The sequence below is a fragment of the Carassius carassius genome, unplaced genomic scaffold, assembly GCF_963082965.1.
Source record: "Carassius carassius unplaced genomic scaffold, fCarCar2.1 SCAFFOLD_57, whole genome shotgun sequence".
Lineage (NCBI taxonomy): Eukaryota > Metazoa > Chordata > Actinopteri > Cypriniformes > Cyprinidae > Carassius > Carassius carassius.
The window spans coordinates 482,501-502,500 of record NW_026775196.1 but is presented as its reverse complement, the minus strand read 5'-3'; the positions used below and the strand labels follow the sequence as shown (position 1 = coordinate 502,500).

The window sequence follows — 20,000 nt, the reverse complement described above, 5'->3', positions numbered from 1 at the left end:
AAACCCTAAAGCTTACAGCACCTGGCAATCCCAGGCAGTCTCCCATCCAAGTAGTAACCAGAACCAAACATGCTAAGATTCAGACATCGGGCATTGACTCTTTTTTTTTTTTTTTTTTTTTTTTTGCACGATTATTATATAATTAGTGAAAAAATTCCAAAAAGTAAAAAAATTTGAAAAATTTCCAAAAAGCTTTCAGCACCTGGTATTCCCAGGCGGTTTCCCATCCAAGTACTAAACAGGCATAGCCAGGTATGGCCGTAAGCGAAGGCTGCTGAAGAGAGAGGGCTATTTAAAGATCAGCCACTCTAATCTCCAGTTCAATATATAAGTAGGGAAGAAAACCCAAAAGCTTACAGCACCTGGTATTATTCTCAGGCAGTCTCCCATCCAAGTAATAACCAGAACCAAACATTCTAAGATTCAGAGATCTGGCATTGACTCTTTTTTTTTTTTTTTCAAGATTATTACATAACTAATGAAAATTTTCCAAAAAGCTTACAGCACCTGGTATTCCCAGGCGGTCTCCCATCCAAGTACTAACCAAGCCCAAACCTGCTTAGCTTCCGAGATCAGACGAGATCAGGCATAGCCAGGTTGGTATGGCCGTAAGCGAAACCTGCTGCAAAGAGAGGGCTATTTAAAGATCAGACACTCTAATCTCCAGTTCATTATATAAGTTCGGAATAAAACCCAAAAGCTTACAGCACCTGGTATTCCCAGGCGGTCTCCCATCCAAGTACTAACCAGGCCCAAACCTGCTTAGCTTCCGAGATCAGACGAGATCGGGCATAGCCAGGTTGGTATGGCCGTAAGCGAAAGCTGCTGCAAAGAGAGGGCTAATTAAAGATCAGCCACTGTAATCTCCAGTACATTATATAAATAGGGACGAAAACCCTAAAGCTTACAGCACCTGGCAATCCCAGGCAGTCTCCCATCCAAGTAGTAACCAGAACCAAACATGCTAAGATTCAGACATCGGGCATTGACTCTTTTTTTTTTTTTTTTTTTTTTTTTGCACGATTATTATATAATTAGTGAAAAAATTCCAAAAAGTAAAAAAATTTGAAAAATTTCCAAAAAGCTTTCAGCACCTGGTATTCCCAGGCGGTTTCCCATCCAAGTACTAAACAGGCATAGCCAGGTATGGCCGTAAGCGAAGGCTGCTGAAGAGAGAGGGCTATTTAAAGATCAGCCACTCTAATCTCCAGTTCAATATATAAGTAGGGAAGAAAACCCAAAAGCTTACAGCACCTGGTATTATTCTCAGGCAGTCTCCCATCCAAGTAATAACCAGAACCAAACATTCTAAGATTCAGAGATCTGGCATTGACTCTTTTTTTTTTTTCAAGATTATTACATAACTAATGAAAATTTTCCAAAAAGCTTACAGCACCTGGTATTCCCAGGCGGTCTCCCATCCAAGTACTAACCAGGCCCAAACCTGCTTAGCTTCCGAGATCAGACGAGATCGGGCATAGCCAGGTTGGTATGGCCGTAAGCGAAAGCTGCTGCAAAGAGAGGGCTAATTAAAGATCAGCCACTGTAATCTCCAGTTCATTATATAAGTTCGGAATAAAACCCAAAAGCTTACAGCACCTGGTATTCCCAGGCGGTCTCCCATCCAAGTACTAACCAGGCCCAAACCTGCTTAGCTTCCGAGATCAGACGAGATCGGGCATAGCCAGGTTGGTATGGCCGTAAGCGAAAGCTGCTGCAAAGAGAGGGCTAATTAAAGATCAGCCACTGTAATCTCCAGTACATTATATAAATAGGGACGAAAACCCTAAAGCTTACAGCACCTGGCAATCCCAGGCAGTCTCCCATCCAAGTAGTAACCAGAACCAAACATGCTAAGATTCAGACATCGGGCATTGACTCTTTTTTTTTTTTTTTGCACGATTATTATATAATTAGTGAAAAAATTCCAAAAAGTAAAAAAATTTGAAAAATTTCCAAAAAGCTTTCAGCACCTGGTATTCCCAGGCGGTTTCCAATCCAAGTACTAAACAGGCATAGCCAGGTATGGCCGTAAGCGAAGGCTGCTGCAGAGAGAGGGCTATTTAAAGATCAGCCACTCTAATCTCCAGTTCAATATATAAGTAGGGAAGAAAACCCAAAAGCTTACAGCACCTGGTATTATTCTCAGGCAGTCTCCCATCCAAGTAATAACCAGAACCAAACATTCTAAGATTCAGAGATCTGGCATTGACTCTTTTTTTTTTTTTTCAAGATAATTACATAACTAATGAAAATTTTCCAAAAAGCTTACAGCACCTGGTATTCCCAGGCGGTCTCCCATCCAAGTACTAACCAAGCCCAAACCTGCTTAGCTTCCGAGATCAGACGAGATCAGGCATAGCCAGGTTGGTATGGCCGTAAGCGAAACCTGCTGCAAAGAGAGGGCTATTTAAAGATCAGACACTCTAATCTCCAGTTCATTATATAAGTTCGGAATAAAACCCAAAAGCTTACAGCACCTGGTATTCCCAGGCGGTCTCCCATCCAAGTACTAACCAGGCCCAAACCTGCTTAGCTTCCGAGATCAGACGAGATCGGGCATAGCCAGGTTGGTATGGCCGTAAGCGAAAGCTGCTGCAAAGAGAGGGCTAATTAAAGATCAGCCACTGTAATCTCCAGTTCATTATATAAGTTTGGAATAAAACCCAAAAGCTTACAGCACCTGGTATTCCCAGGCGGTCTCCCATCCAAGTACTAACCAGGCCCAAACCTGCTTAGCTTCCGAGATCAGACGAGATCGGGCATAGCCAGGTTGGTATGGCCTTAAGCGAAAGCTGCTGCAAAGAGAGGGCTAATTAAAGATCAGCCACTGTAATCTCCAGTACATTATATAAATAGGGACGAAAACCCTAAAGCTTACAGCACCTGGCAATCCCAGGCAGTCTCCCATCCAAGTAGTAACCAGAACCAAACATGCTAAGATTCAGACATCGGGCATTGACTCTTTTTTTTTTTTTTTTTTTTTTTTGCACGATTATTATATAATTAGTGAAAAAATTCCAAAAAGTAAAAAAATTTGAAAAATTTCCAAAAAGCTTTCAGCACCTGGTATTCCCAGGCGGTTTCCCATCCAAGTACTAAACAGGCATAGCCAGGTATGGCCGTAAGCGAAGGCTGCTGAAGAGAGAGGGCTATTTAAAGATCAGCCACTCTAATCTCCAGTTCAATATATAAGTAGGGAAGAAAACCCAAAAGCTTACAGCACCTGGTATTATTCTCAGGCAGTCTCCCATCCAAGTAATAACCAGAACCAAACATTCTAAGATTCAGAGATCTGGCATTGACTCTTTTTTTTTTTTCAAGATTATTACATAACTAATGAAAATTTTCCAAAAAGCTTACAGCACCTGGTATTCCCAGGCGGTCTCCCATCCAAGTACTAACCAGGCCCAAACCTGCTTAGCTTCCGAGATCAGACGAGATCGGGCATAGCCAGGTTGGTATGGCCGTAAGCGAAAGCTGCTGCAAAGAGAGGGCTAATTAAAGATCAGACACTCTAATCTCCAGTTCATTATATAAGTTCGGAATAAAACACAAAAGCTTACAGCACCTGGTATTCCCAGGCGGTCTCCCATCCAAGTACTAACCAGGCCCAAACCTGCTTAGCTTCCGAGATCAGACGAGATCGGGCATAGCCAGGTTGGTATGGCCGTAAGCGAAAGCTGCTGCAAAGAGAGGGCTAATTAAAGATCAGCCACTGTAATCTCCAGTTCATTATATAAGTTCGGAATAAAACCCAAAAGCTTACAGCACCTGGTATTCCCAGGCGGTCTCCCATCCAAGTACTAACCAGGCCCAAACCTGCTTAGCTTCCGAGATCAGACGAGATCGGGCATAGCCAGGTTGGTATGGCCGTAAGCGAAAGCTGCTGCAAAGAGAGGGCTAATTAAAGATCAGCCACTGTAATCTCCAGTACATTATATAAATAGGGACGAAAACCCTAAAGCTTACAGCACCTGGCAATCCCAGGCAGTCTCCCATCCAAGTAGTAACCAGAACCAAACATGCTAAGATTCAGACATCGGGCATTGACTCTTTTTTTTTTTTTTTTTTTTTTTTTTTTTTGCACGATTATTATATAATTAGTGAAAAAATTCCAAAAAGTAAAAAAATTTGAAAAATTTCCAAAAAGCTTTCAGCACCTGGTATTCCCAGGCGGTTTCCCATCCAAGTACTAAACAGGCATAGCCAGGTATGGCCGTAAGCGAAGGCTGCTGAAGAGAGAGGGCTATTTAAAGATCAGCCACTCTAATCTCCAGTTCAATATATAAGTAGGGAAGAAAACCCAAAAGCTTACAGCACCTGGTATTATTCTCAGGCAGTCTCCCATCCAAGTAATAACCAGAACCAAACATTCTAAGATTCAGAGATCTGGCATTGACTCTTTTTTTTTTTTTTTCAAGATTATTACATAACTAATGAAAATTTTCCAAAAAGCTTACAGCACCTGGTATTCCCAGGCGGTCTCCCATCCAAGTACTAACCAAGCCCAAACCTGCTTAGCTTCCGAGATCAGACGAGATCAGGCATAGCCAGGTTGGTATGGCCGTAAGCGAAACCTGCTGCAAAGAGAGGGCTATTTAAAGATCAGACACTCTAATCTCCAGTTCATTATATAAGTTCGGAATAAAACCCAAAAGCTTACAGCACCTGGTATTCCCAGGCGGTCTCCCATCCAAGTACTAACCAGGCCCAAACCTGCTTAGCTTCCGAGATCAGACGAGATCGGGCATAGCCAGGTTGGTATGGCCGTAAGCGAAAGCTGCTGCAAAGAGAGGGCTAATTAAAGATCAGCCACTGTAATCTCCAGTACATTATATAAATAGGGACGAAAACCCTAAAGCTTACAGCACCTGGCAATCCCAGGCAGTCTCCCATCCAAGTAGTAACCAGAACCAAACATGCTAAGATTCAGACATTGGGCATTGACTCTTTTTTTTTTTTTTTTTTTTTTTTTTTGCACGATTATTATATAATTAGTGAAAAAATTCCAAAAAGTAAAAAAATTTGAAAAATTTCCAAAAAGCTTTCAGCACCTGGTATTCCCAGGCGGTTTCCCATCCAAGTACTAAACAGGCATAGCCAGGTATGGCCGTAAGCGAAGGCTGCTGAAGAGAGAGGGCTATTTAAAGATCAGCCACTCTAATCTCCAGTTCAATATATAAGTAGGGAAGAAAACCCAAAAGCTTACAGCACCTGGTATTATTCTCAGGCAGTCTCCCATCCAAGTAATAACCAGAACCAAACATTCTAAGATTCAGAGATCTGGCATTGACTCTTTTTTTTTTTTCAAGATTATTACATAACTAATGAAAATTTTCCAAAAAGCTTACAGCACCTGGTATTCCCAGGCGGTCTCCCATCCAAGTACTAACCAGGCCCAAACCTGCTTAGCTTCCGAAATCAGACGAGATCGGGCATAGCCAGGTTGGTATGGCCGTAAGCGAAAGCTGCTGCAAAGAGAGGGCTAATTAAAGATCAGCCACTGTAATCTCCAGTTCATTATATAAGTTCGGAATAAAACCCAAAAGCTTACAGCACCTGGTATTCCCAGGCGGTCTCCCATCCAAGTACTAACCAGGCCCAAACCTGCTTAGCTTCCGAGATCAGACGAGATCGGGCATAGCCAGGTTGGTATGGCCGTAAGCGAAAGCTGCTGCAAAGAGAGGGCTAATTAAAGATCAGCCACTGTAATCTCCAGTACATTATATAAATAGGGACGAAAACCCTAAAGCTTACAGCACCTGGCAATCCCAGGCAGTCTCCCATCCAAGTAGTAACCAGAACCAAACATGCTAAGATTCAGACATCGGGCATTGACTCTTTTTTTTTTTTTTTTTTTTTTTGCACGATTATTATATAATTAGTGAAAAAATTCCAAAAAGTAAAAAAATTTGAAAAATTTCCAAAAAGCTTTCAGCACCTGGTATTCCCAGGCGGTTTCCCATCCAAGTACTAAACAGGCATAGCCAGGTTTGGCCGTAAGCGAAGGCTGCTGAAGAGAGAGGGCTATTTAAAGATCAGCCACTCTAATCTCCAGTTCAATATATAAGTAGGGAAGAAAACCCAAAAGCTTACAGCACCTGGTATTATTCTCAGGCAGTCTCCCATCCAAGTAATAACCAGAACCAAACATTCTAAGATTCAGAGATCTGGCATTGACTCTTTTTTTTTTTTTTTCAAGATTATTACATAACTAATGAAAATTTTCCAAAAAGCTTACAGCACCTGGTATTCCCAGGCGGTCTCCCATCCAAGTACTAACCAAGCCCAAACCTGCTTAGCTTCCGAGATCAGACGAGATCAGGCATAGCCAGGTTGGTATGGCCGTAAGCGAAACCTGCTGCAAAGAGAGGGCTATTTAAAGATCAGACACTCTAATCTCCAGTTCATTATATAAGTTCGGAATAAAACCCAAAAGCTTACAGCACCTGGTATTCCCAGGCGGTCTCCCATCCAAGTACTAACCAGGCCCAAACCTGCTTAGCTTCCGAGATCAGACGAGATCGGGCATAGCCAGGTTGGTATGGCCGTAAGCGAAAGCTGCTGCAAAGAGAGGGCTAATTAAAGATCAGCCACTGTAATCTCCAGTACATTATATAAATAGGGACGAAAACCCTAAAGCTTACAGCACCTGGCAATCCCAGGCTTTCTCCCATACAAGTAGTAACCAGAACCAAACATGCTAAGATTCAGACATCGGGCATTGACTCTTTTTTTTTTTTTTTTTTTTTTTTTTGCACGATTATTATATAATTAGTGAAAAAATTCCAAAAAGTAAAAAAATTTGAAAAATTTCCAAAAAGCTTTCAGCACCTGGTATTCCCAGGCGGTTTCCCATCCAAGTACTAAACAGGCATAGCCAGGTATGGCCGTAAGCGAAGGCTGCTGAAGAGAGAGGGCTATTTAAAGATCAGCCACTCTAATCTCCAGTTCAATATATAAGTAGGGAAGAAAACCCAAAAGCTTACAGCACCTGGTATTATTCTCAGGCAGTCTCCCATCCAAGTAATAACCAGAACCAAACATTCTAAGATTCAGAGATCTGGCATTGACTCTTTTTTTTTTTTTTCAAGATTATTACATAACTAATGAAAATTTTCCAAAAAGCTTACAGCACCTGGTATTCCCAGGCGGTCTCCCATCCAAGTACTAACCAAGCCCAAACCTGCTTAGCTTCCGAGATCAGACGAGATCAGGCATAGCCAGGTTGGTATGGCCGTAAGCGAAACCTGCTGCAAAGAGAGGGCTATTTAAAGATCAGACACTCTAATCTCCAGTTCATTATATAAGTTCGGAATAAAACCCAAAAGCTTACAGCACCTGGTATTCCCAGGCGGTCTCCCATCCAAGTACTAACCAGGCCCAAACCTGCTTAGCTTCCGAGATCAGACGAGATCGGGCATAGCCAGGTTGGTATGGCCGTAAGCGAAAGCTGCTGCAAAGAGAGGGCTAATTAAAGATCAGCCACTGTAATCTCCAGTACATTATATAAATAGGGACGAAAACCCTAAAGCTTACAGCACCTGGCAATCCCAGGCTTTCTCCCATCCAAGTAGTAACCAGAACCAAACATGCTAAGATTCAGACATCGGGCATTGACTCTTTTTTTTTTTTTTTTTTTTTTTTTGCACGATTATTATATAATTAGTGAAAAAATTCCAAAAAGTAAAAAAATTTGAAAAATTTCCAAAAAGCTTTCAGCACCTGGTATTCCCAGGCGGTTTCCCATCCAAGTACTAAACAGGCATAGCCAGGTATGGCCGTAAGCGAAGGCTGCTGAAGAGAGAGGGCTATTTAAAGATCAGCCACTCTAATCTCCAGTTCAATATATAAGTAGGGAAGAAAACCCAAAAGCTTACAGCACCTGGTATTATTCTCAGGCAGTCTCCCATCCAAGTAATAACCAGAACCAAACATTCTAAGATTCAGAGATCTGGCATTGACTCTTTTTTTTTTTTCAAGATTATTACATAACTAATGAAAATTTTCCAAAAAGCTTACAGCACCTGGTATTCCCAGGCGGTCTCCCATCCAAGTACTAACCAGGCCCAAACCTGCTTAGCTTCCGAGAGCAGACGAGATCGGGCATAGCCAGGTTGGTATGGCCGTGAGCGAAAGCTGCTGCAAAGAGAGGGCTAATTAAAGATCAGCCACTGTAATCTCCAGTTCATTATATAAGTTCGGAATAAAACCCAAAAGCTTACAGCACCTGGTATTCCCAGGCGGTCTCCCATCCAAGTACTAACCAGGCCCAAACCTGCTTAGCTTCCGAGATCAGACGAGATCGGGCATAGCCAGGTTGGTATGGCCGTAAGCGAAAGCTGCTGCAAAGAGAGGGCTAATTAAAGATCAGCCACTGTAATCTCCAGTACATTATATAAATAGGGACGAAAACCCTAAAGCTTACAGCACCTGGCAATCCCAGGCAGTCTCCCATCCAAGTAGTAACCAGAACCAAACATGCTAAGATTCAGACATCGGGCATTGACTCTTTTTTTTTTTTTTTGCACGATTATTATATAATTAGTGAAAAAATTCCAAAAAGTAAAAAAATTTGAAAAATTTCCAAAAAGCTTTCAGCACCTGGTATTCCCAGGCGGTTTCCAATCCAAGTACTAAACAGGCATAGCCAGGTATGGCCGTAAGCGAAGGCTGCTGCAGAGAGAGGGCTATTTAAAGATCAGCCACTCTAATCTCCAGTTCAATATATAAGTAGGGAAGAAAACCCAAAAGCTTACAGCACCTGGTATTATTCTCAGGCAGTCTCCCATCCAAGTAATAACCAGAACCAAACATTCTAAGATTCAGAGATCTGGCATTGACTCTTTTTTTTTTTTTTTCAAGATTATTACATAACTAATGAAAATTTTCCAAAAAGCTTACAGCACCTGGTATTCCCAGGCGGTCTCCCATCCAAGTACTAACCAAGCCCAAACCTGCTTAGCTTCCGAGATCAGACGAGATCAGGCATAGCCAGGTTGGTATGGCCGTAAGCGAAACCTGCTGCAAAGAGAGGGCTATTTAAAGATCAGACACTCTAATCTCCAGTTCATTATATAAGTTCGGAATAAAACACAAAAGCTTACAGCACCTGGTATTCCCAGGCGGTCTCCCATCCAAGTACTAACCAGGCCCAAACCTGCTTAGCTTCCGAGATCAGACGAGATCGGGCATAGCCAGGTTGGTATGGCCGTAAGCGAAAGCTGCTGCAAAGAGAGGGCTAATTAAAGATCAGCCACTGTAATCTCCAGTTCATTATATAAGTTCGGAATAAAACCCAAAAGCTTACAGCACCTGGTATTCCCAGGCGGTCTCCCATCCAAGTACTAACCAGGCCCAAACCTGCTTAGCTTCCGAGATCAGACGAGATCGGGCATAGCCAGGTTGGTATGGCCGTAAGCGAAAGCTGCTGCAAAGAGAGGGCTAATTAAAGATCAGCCACTGTAATCTCCAGTACATTATATAAATAGGGACGAAAACCCTAAAGCTTACAGCACCTGGCAATCCCAGGCAGTCTCCCATCCAAGTAGTAACCAGAACCAAACATGCTAAGATTCAGACATCGGGCATTGACCCTTTTTTTTTTTTTTTTTTTTTTTTTGCACGATTATTATATAATTAGTGAAAAAATTCCAAAAAGTAAAAAAATTTGAAAAATTTCCAAAAAGCTTTCAGCACCTGGTATTCCCAGGCGGTTTCCCATCCAAGTACTAAACAGGCATAGCCAGGTATGGCCGTAAGCAAAGGCTGCTGAAGAGAGAGGGCTATTTAAAGATCAGCCACTCTAATCTCCAGTTCAATATATAAGTAGGGAAGAAAACCCAAAAGCTTACAGCACCTGGTATTATTCTCAGGCAGTCTCCCATCCAAGTAATAACCAGAACCAAACATTCTAAGATTCAGAGATCTGGCATTGACTCTTTTTTTTTTTTTTTCAAGATTATTACATAACTAATGAAAATTTTCCAAAAAGCTTACAGCACCTGGTATTCCCAGGCGGTCTCCCATCCAAGTACTAACCAAGCCCAAACCTGCTTAGCTTCCGAGATCAGACGAGATCAGGCATAGCCAGGTTGGTATGGCCGTAAGCGAAACCTGCTGCAAAGAGAGGGCTATTTAAAGATCAGACACTCTAATCTCCAGTTCATTATATAAGTTCGGAATAAAACCCAAAAGCTTACAGCACCTGGTATTCCCAGGCGGTCTCCCATCCATGTACTAACCAGGCCCAAACCTGCTTAGCTTCCGAGATCAGACGAGATCGGGCATAGCCAGGTTGGTATGGCCGTAAGCGAAAGCTGCTGCAAAGAGAGGGCTAATTAAAGATCAGCCACTGTAATCTCCAGTACATTATATAAATAGGGACGAAAACCCTAAAGCTTACAGCACCTGGCAATCCCAGGCTTTCTCCCATCCAAGTAGTAACCAGAACCAAACATGCTAAGATTCAGACATCGGGCATTGACTCTTTTTTTTTTTTTTTTTTTTTTTTTGCACGATTATTATATAATTAGTGAAAAAATTCCAAAAAGTAAAAAAATTTGAAAAATTTCCAAAAAGCTTTCAGCACCTGGTATTCCCAGGCGGTTTCCCATCCAAGTACTAAACAGGCATAGCCAGGTATGGCCGTAAGCGAAGGCTGCTGAAGAGAGAGGGCTATTTAAAGATCAGCCACTCTAATCTCCAGTTCAATATATAAGTAGGGAAGAAAACCCAAAAGCTTACAGCACCTGGTATTATTCTCAGGCAGTCTCCCATCCAAGTAATAACCAGAACCAAACATTCTAAGATTCAGAGATCTGGCATTGACTCTTTTTTTTTTTTCAAGATTATTACATAACTAATGAAAATTTTCCAAAAAGCTTACAGCACCTGGTATTCCCAGGCGGTCTCCCATCCAAGTACTAACCAGGCCCAAACCTGCTTAGCTTCCGAGAGCAGACGAGATCGGGCATAGCCAGGTTGGTATGGCCGTAAGCGAAAGCTGCTGCAAAGAGAGGGCTAATTAAAGATCAGCCACTGTAATCTCCAGTTCATTATATAAGTTCGGAATAAAACCCAAAAGCTTACAGCACCTGGTATTCCCAGGCGGTCTCCCATCCAAGTACTAACCAGGCCCAAACCTGCTTAGCTTCCGAGATCAGACGAGATCGGGCATAGCCAGGTTGGTATGGCCGTAAGCGAAAGCTGCTGCAAAGAGAGGGCTAATTAAAGATCAGCCACTGTAATCTCCAGTACATTATATAAATAGGGACGAAAACCCTAAAGCTTACAGCACCTGGCAATCCCAGGCTTTCTCCCATCCAAGTAGTAACCAGAACCAAACATGCTAAGATTCAGACATCGGGCATTGACTCTTTTTTTTTTTTTTTTTTGTTTTTTTGCACGATTATTATATAATTAGTGAAAAAATTCCAAAAAGTAAAAAAATTTGAAAAATTTCCAAAAAGCTTTCAGCACCTGGTATTCCCAGGCGGTTTCCCATCCAAGTACTAAACAGGCATAGCCAGGTATGGCCGTAAGCGAAGGCTGCTGAAGAGAGAGGGCTATTTAAAGATCAGCCACTCTAATCTCCAGTTCAATATATAAGTAGGGAAGAAAACCCAAAAGCTTACAGCACCTGGTATTATTCTCAGGCATTCTCCCATCCAAGTAATAACCAGAACCAAACATTCTAAGATTCAGAGATCTGGCATTGACTCTTTTTTTTTTTTCAAGATTATTACATAACTAATGAAAATTTTCCAAAAAGCTTACAGCACCTGGTATTCCCAGGCGGTCTCCCATCCAAGTACTAACCAGGCCCAAACCTGCTTAGCTTCCGAGAGCAGACGAGATCGGGCATAGCCAGGTTGGTATGGCCGTAAGCGAAAGCTGCTGCAAAGAGAGGGCTAATTAAAGATCAGCCACTGTAATCTCCAGTTCATTATATAAGTTCGGAATAAAACCCAAAAGCTTACAGCACCTGGTATTCCCAGGCGGTCTCCCATCCAAGTACTAACCAGGCCCAAACCTGCTTAGCTTCCGAGATCAGACGAGATCGGGCATAGCCAGGTTGGTATGGCCGTAAGCGAAAGCTGCTGCAAAGAGAGGGCTAATTAAAGATCAGCCACTGTAATCTCCAGTACATTATATAAATAGGGACGAAAACCCTAAAGCTTACAGCACCTGGCAATCCCAGGCAGTCTCCCATCCAAGTAGTAACCAGAACCAAACATGCTAAGATTCAGACATCGGGCATTGACTCTTTTTTTTTTTTTTTGCACGATTATTATATAATTAGTGAAAAAATTCCAAAAAGTAAAAAAATTTGAAAAATTTCCAAAAAGCTTTCAGCACCTGGTATTCCCAGGCGGTTTCCAATCCAAGTACTAAACAGGCATAGCCAGGTATGGCCGTAAGCGAAGGCTGCTGCAGAGAGAGGGCTATTTAAAGATCAGCCACTCTAATCTCCAGTTCAATATATAAGTAGGGAAGAAAACCCAAAAGCTTACAGCACCTGGTATTATTCTCAGGCAGTCTCCCATCCAAGTAATAACCAGAACCAAACATTCTAAGATTCAGAGATCTGGCATTGACTCTTTTTTTTTTTTTTTCAAGATTATTACATAACTAATGAAAATTTTCCAAAAAGCTTACAGCACCTGGTATTCCCAGGCGGTCTCCCATCCAAGTACTAACCAAGCCCAAACCTGCTTAGCTTCCGAGATCAGACGAGATCAGGCATAGCCAGGTTGGTATGGCCGTAAGCGAAACCTGCTGCAAAGAGAGGGCTATTTAAAGATCAGACACTCTAATCTCCAGTTCATTATATAAGTTCGGAATAAAACACAAAAGCTTACAGCACCTGGTATTCCCAGGCGGTCTCCCATCCAAGTACTAACCAGGCCCAAACCTGCTTAGCTTCCGAGATCAGACGAGATCGGGCATAGCCAGGTTGGTATGGCCGTAAGCGAAAGCTGCTGCAAAGAGAGGGCTAATTAAAGATCAGCCACTGTAATCTCCAGTTCATTATATAAGTTCGGAATAAAACCCAAAAGCTTACAGCACCTGGTATTCCCAGGCGGTCTCCCATCCAAGTACTAACCAGGCCCAAACCTGCTTAGCTTCCGAGATCAGACGAGATCGGGCATAGCCAGGTTGGTATGGCCGTAAGCGAAAGCTGCTGCAAAGAGAGGGCTAATTAAAGATCAGCCACTGTAATCTCCAGTACATTATATAAATAGGGACGAAAACCCTAAAGCTTACAGCACCTGGCAATCCCAGGCAGTCTCCCATCCAAGTAGTAACCAGAACCAAACATGCTAAGATTCAGACATCGGGCATTGACCCTTTTTTTTTTTTTTTTTTTTTTTTTGCACGATTATTATATAATTAGTGAAAAAATTCCAAAAAGTAAAAAAATTTGAAAAATTTCCAAAAAGCTTTCAGCACCTGGTATTCCCAGGCGGTTTCCCATCCAAGTACTAAACAGGCATAGCCAGGTATGGCCGTAAGCAAAGGCTGCTGAAGAGAGAGGGCTATTTAAAGATCAGCCACTCTAATCTCCAGTTCAATATATAAGTAGGGAAGAAAACCCAAAAGCTTACAGCACCTGGTATTATTCTCAGGCAGTCTCCCATCCAAGTAATAACCAGAACCAAACATTCTAAGATTCAGAGATCTGGCATTGACTCTTTTTTTTTTTTTTTCAAGATTATTACATAACTAATGAAAATTTTCCAAAAAGCTTACAGCACCTGGTATTCCCAGGCGGTCTCCCATCCAAGTACTAACCAAGCCCAAACCTGCTTAGCTTCCGAGATCAGACGAGATCAGGCATAGCCAGGTTGGTATGGCCGTAAGCGAAACCTGCTGCAAAGAGAGGGCTATTTAAAGATCAGACACTCTAATCTCCAGTTCATTATATAAGTTCGGAATAAAACCCAAAAGCTTACAGCACCTGGTATTCCCAGGCGGTCTCCCATCCATGTACTAACCAGGCCCAAACCTGCTTAGCTTCCGAGATCAGACGAGATCGGGCATAGCCAGGTTGGTATGGCCGTAAGCGAAAGCTGCTGCAAAGAGAGGGCTAATTAAAGATCAGCCACTGTAATCTCCAGTACATTATATAAATAGGGACGAAAACCCTAAAGCTTACAGCACCTGGCAATCCCAGGCTTTCTCCCATCCAAGTAGTAACCAGAACCAAACATGCTAAGATTCAGACATCGGGCATTGACTCTTTTTTTTTTTTTTTTTTTTTTTTTGCACGATTATTATATAATTAGTGAAAAAATTCCAAAAAGTAAAAAAATTTGAAAAATTTCCAAAAAGCTTTCAGCACCTGGTATTCCCAGGCGGTTTCCCATCCAAGTACTAAACAGGTATAGCCAGGTATGGCCGTAAGCGAAGGCTGCTGAAGAGAGAGGGCTATTTAAAGATCAGCCACTCTAATCTCCAGTTCAATATATAAGTAGGGAAGAAAACCCAAAAGCTTACAGCACCTGGTATTATTCTCAGGCATTCTCCCATCCAAGTAATAACCAGAACCAAACATTCTAAGATTCAGAGATCTGGCATTGACTCTTTTTTTTTTTTCAAGATTATTACATAACTAATGAAAATTTTCCAAAAAGCTTACAGCACCTGGTATTCCCAGGCGGTCTCCCATCCAAGTACTAACCAGGCCCAAACCTGCTTAGCTTCCGAGAGCAGACGAGATCGGGCATAGCCAGGTTGGTATGGCCGTAAGCGAAAGCTGCTGCAAAGAGAGGGCTAATTAAAGATCAGCCACTGTAATCTCCAGTTCATTATATAAGTTCGGAATAAAACCCAAAAGCTTACAGCACCTGGTATTCCCAGGCGGTCTCCCATCCAAGTACTAACCAGGCCCAAACCTGCTTAGCTTCCGAGATCAGACGAGATCGGGCATAGCCAGGTTGGTATGGCCGTAAGCGAAAGCTGCTGCAAAGAGAGGGCTAATTAAAGATCAGCCACTGTAATCTCCAGTACATTATATAAATAGGGACGAAAACCCTAAAGCTTACAGCACCTGGCAATCCCAGGCAGTCTCCCATCCAAGTAGTAACCAGAACCAAACATGCTAAGATTCAGACATCGGGCATTGACTCTTTTTTTTTTTTTTTGCACGATTATTATATAATTAGTGAAAAAATTCCAAAAAGTAAAAAAATTTGAAAAATTTCCAAAAAGCTTTCAGCACCTGGTATTCCCAGGCGGTTTCCAATCCAAGTACTAAACAGGCATAGCCAGGTATGGCCGTAAGCGAAGGCTGCTGCAGAGAGAGGGCTATTTAAAGATCAGCCACTCTAATCTCCAGTTCAATATATAAGTAGGGAAGAAAACCCAAAAGCTTACAGCACCTGGTATTATTCTCAGGCAGTCTCCCATCCAAGTAATAACCAGAACCAAACATTCTAAGATTCAGAGATCTGGCATTGACTCTTTTTTTTTTTTTTTCAAGATTATTACATAACTAATGAAAATTTTCCAAAAAGCTTACAGCACCTGGTATTCCCAGGCGGTCTCCCATCCAAGTACTAACCAAGCCCAAACCTGCTTAGCTTCCGAGATCAGACGAGATCAGGCATAGCCAGGTTGGTATGGCCGTAAGCGAAACCTGCTGCAAAGAGAGGGCTATTTAAAGATCAGACACTCTAATCTCCAGTTCATTATATAAGTTCGGAATAAAACACAAAAGCTTACAGCACCTGGTATTCCCAGGCGGTCTCCCATCCAAGTACTAACCAGGCCCAAACCTGCTTAGCTTCCGAGATCAGACGAGATCGGGCATAGCCAGGTTGGTATGGCCGTAAGCGAAAGCTGCTGCAAAGAGAGGGCTAATTAAAGATCAGCCACTGTAATCTCCAGTTCATTATATAAGTTCGGAATAAAACCCAAAAGCTTACAGCACCTGGTATTCCCAGGCGGTCTCCCATCCAAGTACTAACCAGGCCCAAACCTGCTTAGCTTCCGAGATCAGACGAGATCGGGCATAGCCAGGTTGGTATGGCCGTAAGCGAAAGCTGCTGCAAAGAGAGGGCTAATTAAAGATCAGCCACTGTAATCTCCAGTACATTATATAAATAGGGACGAAAACCCTAAAGCTTACAGCACCTGGCAATCCCAGGCAGTCTCCCATCCAAGTAGTAACCAGAACCAAACATGCTAAGATTCAGACATCGGGCATTGACCCTTTTTTTTTTTTTTTTTTTTTTTTTGCACGATTATTATATAATTAGTGAAAAAATTCCAAAAAGTAAAAAAAATTGAAAAATTTCCAAAAAGCTTTCAGCACCTGGTATTCCCAGGCGGTTTCCCATCCAAGTACTAAACAGGCATAGCCAGGTATGGCCGTAAGCAAAGGCTGCTGAAGAGAGAGGGCTATTTAAAGATCAGCCACTCTAATCTCCAGTTCAATATATAAGTAGGGAAGAAAACCCAAAAGCTTACAGCACCTGGTATTATTCTCAGGCAGTCTCCCATCCAAGTAATAACCAGAACCAAACATTCTAAGATTCAGAGATCTGGCATTGACTCTTTTTTTTTTTTTTTCAAGATTATTACATAACTAATGAAAATTTTCCAAAAAGCTTACAGCACCTGGTATTCCCAGGCGGTCTCCCATCCAAGTACTAACCAAGCCCAAACCTGCTTAGCTTCCGAGATCAGACGAGATCAGGCATAGCCAGGTTGGTATGGCCGTAAGCGAAAGCTGCTGCAAAGAGAGGGCTATTTAAAGATCAGACACTCTAATCTCCAGTTCATTATATAAGTTCGGAATAAAACCCAAAAGCTTACAGCACCTGGTATTCCCAGGCGGTCTCCCATCCATGTACTAACCAGGCCCAAACCTGCTTAGCTTCCGAGATCAGACGAGATCGGGCATAGCCAGGTTGGTATGGCCGTAAGCGAAAGCTGCTGCAAAGAGAGGGCTAATTAAAGATCAGCCACTGTAATCTCCAGTACATTATATAAATAGGGACGAAAACCCTAAAGCTTACAGCACCTGGCAATCCCAGGCTTTCTCCCATCCAAGTAGTAACCAGAACCAAACATGCTAAGATTCAGACATCGGGCATTGACTCTTTTTTTTTTTTTTTTTTTTTTTTTTGCACGATTATTATATAATTAGTGAAAAAATTCCAAAAAGTAAAAAAATTTGAAAAATTTCCAAAAAGCTTTCAGCACCTGGTATTCCCAGGCGGTTTCCCATCCAAGTACTAAACAGGCATAGCCAGGTATGGCCGTAAGCGAAGGCTGCTGAAGAGAGAGGGCTATTTAAAGATCAGCCACTCTAATCTCCAGTTCAATATATAAGTAGGGAAGAAAACCCAAAAGCTTACAGCACCTGGTATTATTCTCAGGCATTCTCCCATCCAAGTAATAACCAGAACCAAACATTCTAAGATTCAGAGATCTGGCATTGACTCTTTTTTTTTTTTCAAGATTATTACATAACTAATGAAAATTTTCCAAAAAGCTTACAGCACCTGGTATTCCCAGGCGGTCTCCCATCCAAGTACTAACCAGGCCCAAACCTGCTTAGCTTCCGAGAGCAGACGAGATCGGGCATAGCCAGGTTGGTATGGCCGTAAGCGAAAGCTGCTGCAAAGAGAGGGCTAATTAAAGATCAGCCACTGTAATCTCCAGTTCATTATATAAGTTCGGAATAAAACCCAAAAGCTTACAGCACCTGGTATTCCCAGGCGGTCTCCCATCCAAGTACTAACCAGGCCCAAACCTGCTTAGCTTCCGAGATCAGACGAGATCGGGCATAGCCAGGTTGGTATGGCCGTAAGCGAAAGCTGCTGCAAAGAGAGGGCTAATTAAAGATCAGCCACTGTAATCTCCAGTACATTATATAAATAGGGACGAAAACCCTAAAGCTTACAGCACCTGGCAATCCCAGGCAGTCTCCCATCCAAGTAGTAACCAGAACCAAACATGCTAAGATTCAGACATCGGGCATTGACTCTTTTTTTTTTTTTTTGCACGATTATTATATAATTAGTGAAAAAATTCCAAAAAGTAAAAAAATTTGAAAAATTTCCAAAAAGCTTTCAGCACCTGGTATTCCCAGGCGGTTTCCAATCCAAGTACTAAACAGGCATAGCCAGGTATGGCCGTAAGCGAAGGCTGCTGCAGAGAGAGGGCTATTTAAAGATCAGCCACTCTAATCTCCAGTTCAATATATAAGTAGGGAAGAAAACCCAAAAGCTTACAGCACCTGGTATTATTCTCAGGCAGTCTCCCATCCAAGTAATAACCAGAACCAAACATTCTAAGATTCAGAGATCTGGCATTGACTCTTTTTTTTTTTTTTTCAAGATTATTACATAACTAATGAAAATTTTCCAAAAAGCTTACAGCACCTGGTATTCCCAGGCGGTCTCCCATCCAAGTACTAACCAAGCCCAAACCTGCTTAGCTTCCGAGATCAGACGAGATCAGGCATAGCCAGGTTGGTATGGCCGTAAGCGAAACCTGCTGCAAAGAGAGGGCTATTTAAAGATCAGACACTCTAATCTCCAGTTCATTATATAAGTTCGGAATAAAACACAAAAGCTTACAGCACCTGGTATTCCCAGGCGGTCTCCCATCCAAGTACTAACCAGGCCCAAACCTGCTTAGCTTCCGAGATCAGACGAGATCGGGCATAGCCAGGTTGGTATGGCCGTAAGCGAAAGCTGCTGCAAAGAGAGGGCTAATTAAAGATCAGCCACTGTAATCTCCAGTTCATTATATAAGTTCGGAATAAAACCCAAAAGCTTACAGCACCTGGTATTCCCAGGCGGTCTCCCATCCAAGTACTAACCAGGCCCAAACCTGCTTAGCTTCCGAGATCAGACGAGATCGGGCATAGCCAGGTTGGTATGGCCGTAAGCGAAAGCTGCTGCAAAGAGAGGGCTAATTAAAGATCAGCCACTGTAATCTCCAGTACATTATATAAATAGGGACGAAAACCCTAAAGCTTACAGCACCTGGCAATCCCAGGCAGTCTCCCATCCAAGTAGTAACCAGAACCAAACATGCTAAGATTCAGACATCGGGCATTGACCCTTTTTTTTTTTTTTTTTTTTTTTTTGCACGATTATTATATAATTAGTGAAAAAATTCCAAAAAGTAAAAAAAATTGAAAAATTTCCAAAAAGCTTTCAGCACCTGGTATTCCCAGGCGGTTTCCCATCCAAGTACTAAACAGGCATAGCCAGGTATGGCCGTAAGCAAAGGCTGCTGAAGAGAGAGGGCTATTTAAAGATCAGCCACTCTAATCTCCAGTTCAATATATAAGTAGGGAAGAAAACCCAAAAGCTTACAGCACCTGGTATTATTCTCAGGCAGTCTCCCATCCAAGTAATAACCAGAACCAAACATTCTAAGATTCAGAGATCTGGCATTGACTCTTTTTTTTTTTTTTTCAAGATTATTACATAACTAATGAAAATTTTCCAAAAAGCTTACAGCACCTGGTATTCCCAGGCGGTCTCCCATCCAAGTACTAACCAAGCCCAAACCTGCTTAGCTTCCGAGATCAGACGAGATCAGGCATAGCCAGGTTGGTATGGCCGTAAGCGAAACCTGCTGCAAAGAGAGGGCTATTTAAAGATCAGACACTCTAATCTCCAGTTCATTATATAAGTTCGGAATAAAACCCAAAAGCTTACAGCACCTGGTATTCCCAGGCGGTCTCCCATCCATGTACTAACCAGGCCTAAACCTGCTTAGCTTCCGAGATCAGACGAGATCGGGCATAGCCAGGTTGGTATGGCCGTAAGCGAAAGCTGCTGCAAAGAGAGGGCTAATTAAAGATCAGCCACTGTAATCTCCAGTACATTATATAAATAGGGACGAAAACCCTAAAGCTTACAGCACCTGGCAATCCCAGGCTTTCTCCCATCCAAGTAGTAACCAGAACCAAACATGCTAAGATTCAGACATCGGGCATTGACTCTTTTTTTTTTTTTTTTTTT

General features: G+C 42.3%; 48 non-coding genes across 48 annotated transcripts; all 48 read right to left on the bottom strand.

The window, feature by feature from the left end:
• Nucleotides 1-495: 495 nt before the first annotated feature.
• Nucleotides 496-614, bottom strand: LOC132138076 (5S ribosomal RNA). The gene has a single exon (XR_009432385.1). It is a non-coding gene; the product is annotated as a 5S ribosomal RNA (ribosomal RNA).
• An 84-nt stretch (nt 615-698) lies between these two features.
• On the bottom strand, nt 699-817 carry LOC132139040 (5S ribosomal RNA). The gene has a single exon (XR_009433275.1). It is a non-coding gene; the product is annotated as a 5S ribosomal RNA (ribosomal RNA).
• A 567-nt stretch (nt 818-1,384) lies between these two features.
• LOC132139038 (5S ribosomal RNA) lies at nt 1,385-1,503 on the bottom strand. The gene has a single exon (XR_009433274.1). It is a non-coding gene; the product is annotated as a 5S ribosomal RNA (ribosomal RNA).
• An 84-nt stretch (nt 1,504-1,587) lies between these two features.
• On the bottom strand, nt 1,588-1,706 carry LOC132139037 (5S ribosomal RNA). The gene has a single exon (XR_009433273.1). It is a non-coding gene; the product is annotated as a 5S ribosomal RNA (ribosomal RNA).
• Nucleotides 1,707-2,265: 559 nt separating this feature from the next.
• Nucleotides 2,266-2,384, bottom strand: LOC132138074 (5S ribosomal RNA). The gene has a single exon (XR_009432383.1). It is a non-coding gene; the product is annotated as a 5S ribosomal RNA (ribosomal RNA).
• Nucleotides 2,385-2,468: 84 nt separating this feature from the next.
• LOC132139036 (5S ribosomal RNA) lies at nt 2,469-2,587 on the bottom strand. The gene has a single exon (XR_009433272.1). It is a non-coding gene; the product is annotated as a 5S ribosomal RNA (ribosomal RNA).
• An 84-nt stretch (nt 2,588-2,671) lies between these two features.
• On the bottom strand, nt 2,672-2,790 carry LOC132138369 (5S ribosomal RNA). The gene has a single exon (XR_009432664.1). It is a non-coding gene; the product is annotated as a 5S ribosomal RNA (ribosomal RNA).
• Nucleotides 2,791-3,356: 566 nt separating this feature from the next.
• On the bottom strand, nt 3,357-3,475 carry LOC132139028 (5S ribosomal RNA). Its single transcript, XR_009433271.1, has one exon. It is a non-coding gene; the product is annotated as a 5S ribosomal RNA (ribosomal RNA).
• Nucleotides 3,476-3,559: 84 nt separating this feature from the next.
• LOC132139017 (5S ribosomal RNA) lies at nt 3,560-3,678 on the bottom strand. Its single transcript, XR_009433270.1, has one exon. It is a non-coding gene; the product is annotated as a 5S ribosomal RNA (ribosomal RNA).
• An 84-nt stretch (nt 3,679-3,762) lies between these two features.
• On the bottom strand, nt 3,763-3,881 carry LOC132139004 (5S ribosomal RNA). The gene has a single exon (XR_009433267.1). It is a non-coding gene; the product is annotated as a 5S ribosomal RNA (ribosomal RNA).
• A 575-nt stretch (nt 3,882-4,456) lies between these two features.
• On the bottom strand, nt 4,457-4,575 carry LOC132138073 (5S ribosomal RNA). Its single transcript, XR_009432382.1, has one exon. It is a non-coding gene; the product is annotated as a 5S ribosomal RNA (ribosomal RNA).
• An 84-nt stretch (nt 4,576-4,659) lies between these two features.
• LOC132138992 (5S ribosomal RNA) lies at nt 4,660-4,778 on the bottom strand. The gene has a single exon (XR_009433264.1). It is a non-coding gene; the product is annotated as a 5S ribosomal RNA (ribosomal RNA).
• Nucleotides 4,779-5,347: 569 nt separating this feature from the next.
• LOC132137903 (5S ribosomal RNA) lies at nt 5,348-5,466 on the bottom strand. Its single transcript, XR_009432221.1, has one exon. It is a non-coding gene; the product is annotated as a 5S ribosomal RNA (ribosomal RNA).
• An 84-nt stretch (nt 5,467-5,550) lies between these two features.
• Nucleotides 5,551-5,669, bottom strand: LOC132138980 (5S ribosomal RNA). Its single transcript, XR_009433253.1, has one exon. It is a non-coding gene; the product is annotated as a 5S ribosomal RNA (ribosomal RNA).
• A 568-nt stretch (nt 5,670-6,237) lies between these two features.
• LOC132138072 (5S ribosomal RNA) lies at nt 6,238-6,356 on the bottom strand. The gene has a single exon (XR_009432381.1). It is a non-coding gene; the product is annotated as a 5S ribosomal RNA (ribosomal RNA).
• An 84-nt stretch (nt 6,357-6,440) lies between these two features.
• LOC132138969 (5S ribosomal RNA) lies at nt 6,441-6,559 on the bottom strand. The gene has a single exon (XR_009433242.1). It is a non-coding gene; the product is annotated as a 5S ribosomal RNA (ribosomal RNA).
• Nucleotides 6,560-7,129: 570 nt separating this feature from the next.
• LOC132138071 (5S ribosomal RNA) lies at nt 7,130-7,248 on the bottom strand. The gene has a single exon (XR_009432380.1). It is a non-coding gene; the product is annotated as a 5S ribosomal RNA (ribosomal RNA).
• Nucleotides 7,249-7,332: 84 nt separating this feature from the next.
• On the bottom strand, nt 7,333-7,451 carry LOC132138958 (5S ribosomal RNA). The gene has a single exon (XR_009433231.1). It is a non-coding gene; the product is annotated as a 5S ribosomal RNA (ribosomal RNA).
• Nucleotides 7,452-8,018: 567 nt separating this feature from the next.
• Nucleotides 8,019-8,137, bottom strand: LOC132138577 (5S ribosomal RNA). Its single transcript, XR_009432864.1, has one exon. It is a non-coding gene; the product is annotated as a 5S ribosomal RNA (ribosomal RNA).
• Nucleotides 8,138-8,221: 84 nt separating this feature from the next.
• On the bottom strand, nt 8,222-8,340 carry LOC132138947 (5S ribosomal RNA). The gene has a single exon (XR_009433220.1). It is a non-coding gene; the product is annotated as a 5S ribosomal RNA (ribosomal RNA).
• A 560-nt stretch (nt 8,341-8,900) lies between these two features.
• Nucleotides 8,901-9,019, bottom strand: LOC132138070 (5S ribosomal RNA). The gene has a single exon (XR_009432379.1). It is a non-coding gene; the product is annotated as a 5S ribosomal RNA (ribosomal RNA).
• An 84-nt stretch (nt 9,020-9,103) lies between these two features.
• Nucleotides 9,104-9,222, bottom strand: LOC132138935 (5S ribosomal RNA). Its single transcript, XR_009433209.1, has one exon. It is a non-coding gene; the product is annotated as a 5S ribosomal RNA (ribosomal RNA).
• Nucleotides 9,223-9,306: 84 nt separating this feature from the next.
• LOC132138923 (5S ribosomal RNA) lies at nt 9,307-9,425 on the bottom strand. The gene has a single exon (XR_009433197.1). It is a non-coding gene; the product is annotated as a 5S ribosomal RNA (ribosomal RNA).
• A 570-nt stretch (nt 9,426-9,995) lies between these two features.
• On the bottom strand, nt 9,996-10,114 carry LOC132138069 (5S ribosomal RNA). Its single transcript, XR_009432378.1, has one exon. It is a non-coding gene; the product is annotated as a 5S ribosomal RNA (ribosomal RNA).
• Nucleotides 10,115-10,198: 84 nt separating this feature from the next.
• Nucleotides 10,199-10,317, bottom strand: LOC132137952 (5S ribosomal RNA). Its single transcript, XR_009432269.1, has one exon. It is a non-coding gene; the product is annotated as a 5S ribosomal RNA (ribosomal RNA).
• A 567-nt stretch (nt 10,318-10,884) lies between these two features.
• Nucleotides 10,885-11,003, bottom strand: LOC132137930 (5S ribosomal RNA). Its single transcript, XR_009432248.1, has one exon. It is a non-coding gene; the product is annotated as a 5S ribosomal RNA (ribosomal RNA).
• An 84-nt stretch (nt 11,004-11,087) lies between these two features.
• Nucleotides 11,088-11,206, bottom strand: LOC132138911 (5S ribosomal RNA). The gene has a single exon (XR_009433186.1). It is a non-coding gene; the product is annotated as a 5S ribosomal RNA (ribosomal RNA).
• Nucleotides 11,207-11,774: 568 nt separating this feature from the next.
• On the bottom strand, nt 11,775-11,893 carry LOC132137929 (5S ribosomal RNA). Its single transcript, XR_009432247.1, has one exon. It is a non-coding gene; the product is annotated as a 5S ribosomal RNA (ribosomal RNA).
• Nucleotides 11,894-11,977: 84 nt separating this feature from the next.
• On the bottom strand, nt 11,978-12,096 carry LOC132138899 (5S ribosomal RNA). Its single transcript, XR_009433175.1, has one exon. It is a non-coding gene; the product is annotated as a 5S ribosomal RNA (ribosomal RNA).
• A 560-nt stretch (nt 12,097-12,656) lies between these two features.
• On the bottom strand, nt 12,657-12,775 carry LOC132138068 (5S ribosomal RNA). The gene has a single exon (XR_009432377.1). It is a non-coding gene; the product is annotated as a 5S ribosomal RNA (ribosomal RNA).
• Nucleotides 12,776-12,859: 84 nt separating this feature from the next.
• Nucleotides 12,860-12,978, bottom strand: LOC132138887 (5S ribosomal RNA). The gene has a single exon (XR_009433163.1). It is a non-coding gene; the product is annotated as a 5S ribosomal RNA (ribosomal RNA).
• Nucleotides 12,979-13,062: 84 nt separating this feature from the next.
• Nucleotides 13,063-13,181, bottom strand: LOC132138875 (5S ribosomal RNA). Its single transcript, XR_009433152.1, has one exon. It is a non-coding gene; the product is annotated as a 5S ribosomal RNA (ribosomal RNA).
• Nucleotides 13,182-13,751: 570 nt separating this feature from the next.
• On the bottom strand, nt 13,752-13,870 carry LOC132138066 (5S ribosomal RNA). Its single transcript, XR_009432376.1, has one exon. It is a non-coding gene; the product is annotated as a 5S ribosomal RNA (ribosomal RNA).
• Nucleotides 13,871-13,954: 84 nt separating this feature from the next.
• LOC132137951 (5S ribosomal RNA) lies at nt 13,955-14,073 on the bottom strand. The gene has a single exon (XR_009432268.1). It is a non-coding gene; the product is annotated as a 5S ribosomal RNA (ribosomal RNA).
• A 567-nt stretch (nt 14,074-14,640) lies between these two features.
• Nucleotides 14,641-14,759, bottom strand: LOC132137928 (5S ribosomal RNA). Its single transcript, XR_009432246.1, has one exon. It is a non-coding gene; the product is annotated as a 5S ribosomal RNA (ribosomal RNA).
• Nucleotides 14,760-14,843: 84 nt separating this feature from the next.
• On the bottom strand, nt 14,844-14,962 carry LOC132138864 (5S ribosomal RNA). The gene has a single exon (XR_009433141.1). It is a non-coding gene; the product is annotated as a 5S ribosomal RNA (ribosomal RNA).
• A 560-nt stretch (nt 14,963-15,522) lies between these two features.
• On the bottom strand, nt 15,523-15,641 carry LOC132138065 (5S ribosomal RNA). Its single transcript, XR_009432375.1, has one exon. It is a non-coding gene; the product is annotated as a 5S ribosomal RNA (ribosomal RNA).
• Nucleotides 15,642-15,725: 84 nt separating this feature from the next.
• Nucleotides 15,726-15,844, bottom strand: LOC132138852 (5S ribosomal RNA). The gene has a single exon (XR_009433130.1). It is a non-coding gene; the product is annotated as a 5S ribosomal RNA (ribosomal RNA).
• An 84-nt stretch (nt 15,845-15,928) lies between these two features.
• On the bottom strand, nt 15,929-16,047 carry LOC132138841 (5S ribosomal RNA). Its single transcript, XR_009433119.1, has one exon. It is a non-coding gene; the product is annotated as a 5S ribosomal RNA (ribosomal RNA).
• A 570-nt stretch (nt 16,048-16,617) lies between these two features.
• Nucleotides 16,618-16,736, bottom strand: LOC132138064 (5S ribosomal RNA). Its single transcript, XR_009432374.1, has one exon. It is a non-coding gene; the product is annotated as a 5S ribosomal RNA (ribosomal RNA).
• An 84-nt stretch (nt 16,737-16,820) lies between these two features.
• Nucleotides 16,821-16,939, bottom strand: LOC132137950 (5S ribosomal RNA). The gene has a single exon (XR_009432267.1). It is a non-coding gene; the product is annotated as a 5S ribosomal RNA (ribosomal RNA).
• A 568-nt stretch (nt 16,940-17,507) lies between these two features.
• LOC132137927 (5S ribosomal RNA) lies at nt 17,508-17,626 on the bottom strand. Its single transcript, XR_009432245.1, has one exon. It is a non-coding gene; the product is annotated as a 5S ribosomal RNA (ribosomal RNA).
• Nucleotides 17,627-17,710: 84 nt separating this feature from the next.
• Nucleotides 17,711-17,829, bottom strand: LOC132138829 (5S ribosomal RNA). Its single transcript, XR_009433108.1, has one exon. It is a non-coding gene; the product is annotated as a 5S ribosomal RNA (ribosomal RNA).
• Nucleotides 17,830-18,389: 560 nt separating this feature from the next.
• Nucleotides 18,390-18,508, bottom strand: LOC132138062 (5S ribosomal RNA). The gene has a single exon (XR_009432372.1). It is a non-coding gene; the product is annotated as a 5S ribosomal RNA (ribosomal RNA).
• Nucleotides 18,509-18,592: 84 nt separating this feature from the next.
• Nucleotides 18,593-18,711, bottom strand: LOC132138818 (5S ribosomal RNA). Its single transcript, XR_009433097.1, has one exon. It is a non-coding gene; the product is annotated as a 5S ribosomal RNA (ribosomal RNA).
• Nucleotides 18,712-18,795: 84 nt separating this feature from the next.
• On the bottom strand, nt 18,796-18,914 carry LOC132138807 (5S ribosomal RNA). The gene has a single exon (XR_009433086.1). It is a non-coding gene; the product is annotated as a 5S ribosomal RNA (ribosomal RNA).
• A 570-nt stretch (nt 18,915-19,484) lies between these two features.
• On the bottom strand, nt 19,485-19,603 carry LOC132138061 (5S ribosomal RNA). The gene has a single exon (XR_009432371.1). It is a non-coding gene; the product is annotated as a 5S ribosomal RNA (ribosomal RNA).
• An 84-nt stretch (nt 19,604-19,687) lies between these two features.
• LOC132138613 (5S ribosomal RNA) lies at nt 19,688-19,806 on the bottom strand. The gene has a single exon (XR_009432899.1). It is a non-coding gene; the product is annotated as a 5S ribosomal RNA (ribosomal RNA).
• Between the last annotated feature and the right edge of the window lie 194 nt (nt 19,807-20,000).